This window comes from Henckelia pumila, chromosome 3, assembly GCF_033568475.1.
Source record: "Henckelia pumila isolate YLH828 chromosome 3, ASM3356847v2, whole genome shotgun sequence".
NCBI lineage: Eukaryota > Viridiplantae > Streptophyta > Magnoliopsida > Lamiales > Gesneriaceae > Henckelia > Henckelia pumila.
This window is the reverse complement of record NC_133122.1, coordinates 9,132,162-9,135,377: the sequence shown is the minus strand read 5'-3', so window position 1 is coordinate 9,135,377 and position 3,216 is coordinate 9,132,162. Positions and strand designations below refer to the sequence as shown.

The 3,216-nt window shown below is 27.5% G+C and overlaps 1 pseudogene; it reads left to right on the top strand.

The window, feature by feature from the left end:
• The first annotated feature begins 299 nt into the window (after positions 1-299).
• On the top strand, positions 300-399 carry LOC140894216 (small nucleolar RNA R71; annotated as a pseudogene).
• Positions 400-3,216: the final 2,817 nt, after the last annotated feature.

Here is a 3,216-nt window from a genome sequence, read left to right as displayed (position 1 = left end):
ACTCTTTTTCATTTCTAATGACTCGATTTTTCTTGCTAAAGATGCAAGTTTAGCTTGAACATCTACATCATCTTTAAGATGATAAATACCACCCCCATTTGTTAAATTATTGGTTTTACTTGGTGGTTCAATTGAGCCTATATTATCCCAATTTTGAGCATTTTCTGCTAATGACTCCAAATATTCTATAGCTTCATTTGGGTTTTTATCTTCAAAAGTTCCATTACACATGAATTCTATCATTTCCTTTCTTTAGGTATTAAACCTTCATAAAAGTGAGAAACTATCCTCCATATTTCAAAACATGATGTGGGCATGTATTAAGTAACTCTTTATATCTATCCCAACATTGATAAAATGTTTCCCCTTGTTTTTGAGAAAAAGTTGTAATTTGTCTTTTAAAAGAGTTTGTTCTATGGGAAGGAAAAAACTTTTTTAGAAATTGTTGTTGCATTTCTTCCCATGATCTTATTGAACTTGATCTCAAATTTTGCAACCATGTTTTAGCTTTATCTTTTAAGGAAAAAGGGAAAATCTTTAATCGAATAGTATCCATGCTACAATTTTGATCATTATAAGTGTTGCAAACCTCCTCAAATTCTCTTAAATGCAAATATGGATTTTCAGAATCTAAGCCATGAAAATTTGGTAAAAGTTGAATGACTTGTGGCTTAAAATTGAAATTAGATGCATCAGGAGGAAAAACTAAACAAGATGGTGTACTAGTTCTTATTGGATTCATATGGTGCCTAAGTGTTCTTGGTTGTTCATGTTCTTGATGATGATTATTATTATTATTATTATCTTGATTATTAGAATTATCGTCCATGTTTAAAATATTTTCAGTTACTCGAACAAGTCTACCACTTTGTTTACGACTCCAAACAATCATACAATTAAAAACAACATACTATTTACATAATAATATAAATAACAAAATTAAACTTAATTTATACCTCCCCGACAACGGCGCCAAAAACTTGCTACAACTTAAATTGTAATTCACCCAAGTGTAGGTTGTCTGCAAGTAATATACTCGTGAGTACGAGATCGATCCAAGGAGAGGATGTTGTAAGTTTAATTTTAGCAATAATATATTATAGATGAAAATATTATTATAAAACTTCAAATACACAAATTATAAAATTTTCAAGGCTTCAAAGGTTCATTGTTGGTTTATTTAAGATTGCTTAATAAAAATAAATAAAAGAAACTAAAATAAGAATAAACATAAAAGAACAATGAAATATTTAAACAAGTATATCATATAATATAGTTCCCACTATATTAATATCAGATTAACCGATATTTAATACATGGTACCCATAATATATATATAGATGAATAAATATAAACATAAAAAGAACAATTAAATATTTAAACAAGTATATCATATAATATAGTTCCCACTATATTAATATCATCCGATATTTAATACATGGTACCCATAATATATATAAATGCATAAATATAAATTGACATAAAAGTAAATGTTAGATCAAATCACAATATTTCATTTAGAACAACCGGCAGAGCCACGCTATCGTCTAAATAAAATATATGACTTTATGTTAGATGCGATAAAGTAAATGTTAGTTGCGGAAAAATAAATGTTATATGCGAGAAAGTAAATGTTAGTTGCGGAAAAGTAAATGTTAGTTGCGATAAAGTAAAAGTTAGATGCGAGAAAGTAAATGTTAGTTCAAATCACAATATATTATTTAGAACAACCTACAGTGTCACGCTATCGTCTAAATAATATATATGATTTTATTATAAATAGATACTTATATTTATAGTATATAATTATTGTAGTATTTATTGTATCATATTTGACAACAAATCAAGGTAACCACATTCAAGGTACCAAGCATTTGATGTAAATAGATAACAACAAATCTTCCAAAATTATACCTACAAATAAGGATCAATTAGAAAAACAAATAGAAATAGAAAAAGAGAAGAATATACAAAATATAAACAATCTTACTTGACCAACAATGAAACCTTTTCACCTTGACATAAAAAGATTTAGCTTGTCATGAACATGAAACTCAAGAGTAAGGATAAAATAAATTTCATACTTGAACTTGAGAAATATGCACACTCAAACTTTTATTCTCACACACACAATATTTATTTTACAAATGAGGATTTCTCTACACTCTTGCACACCACAAAGCTTATACAACATATCTATTTATATGCCAAATGAGAGCAAGGGTCCAAAACTCATTAAATATGGAATAGTAAAGTTGGTGGGTGCTTGTCTCCTTGAATGTCAATACATTGACCCAACATTAATTGGCATTTTTGATGCCTTAGACTTCCGATTTTGCTTCTGCACAAAAAATATAACACGTAGCCCTTTGTCTGTAGATGTGTTTTGACAACTCATTCACCCCTTTTGGATAAAATATGAAATACTTATGATATTTTTACTCCAAGCTGGTCATAGTAAAAGTAAATCTGTCTCCATTTTGATGTTTGATTATTTTGATCATCTTAATGAAGTTTTTGGAATTTCTTGTCTTCTACAAAGTTGAAGATACCTCTTTTGTGATTCTACAGGTTTTGAGATTACTCCATTATGACCTCTGTAGCTTGAGTAATTTTATTTTTACCAAACCTGCGCAAATCGTAAAATACAACATTTTAGTAAAACATTTAAATATAAACACATAACACTAAAATAATACAACTTCATAATTTTAATTAAACTTAAATTTTAAAACACACTTTTTAACATATAAATAATTGCAAATTTTAAGTTTCATCAATGTTCCGTCTTATCTTTATATTCTAGTCTCCTACATATGTTGGCTTTATTTTGTTTCATATTTCGTTAGGATTGGATTTGTTTCTTAAGTCTCGTTTGGTTTTCAATACTAGACTTTGTAATTAGCATGTTTCGTAAAATCCCATGTTAGAAAAGTGATGAAATTGAGTAACTACTTGAAATTTGATATTTGCAGGTTGAAAAATATTATTTGCATGATTGAATTAAATAAGTTCAAGAAAAGGTGAAAGAAAGTAGTTGGAGAAGATGAATGTTGGGTAGATTCATTCCAACAACCATTAGAATACGTCATTGTTATTAAATGAACTCTTTATACGTGTCCGAATACGTATTCAAAATGTTGTAAATATTATTTTCGAATGTTCAAAAATTGTATATTAAATTTTATTTTTTAATTTTGTATTTTAAATTACTTA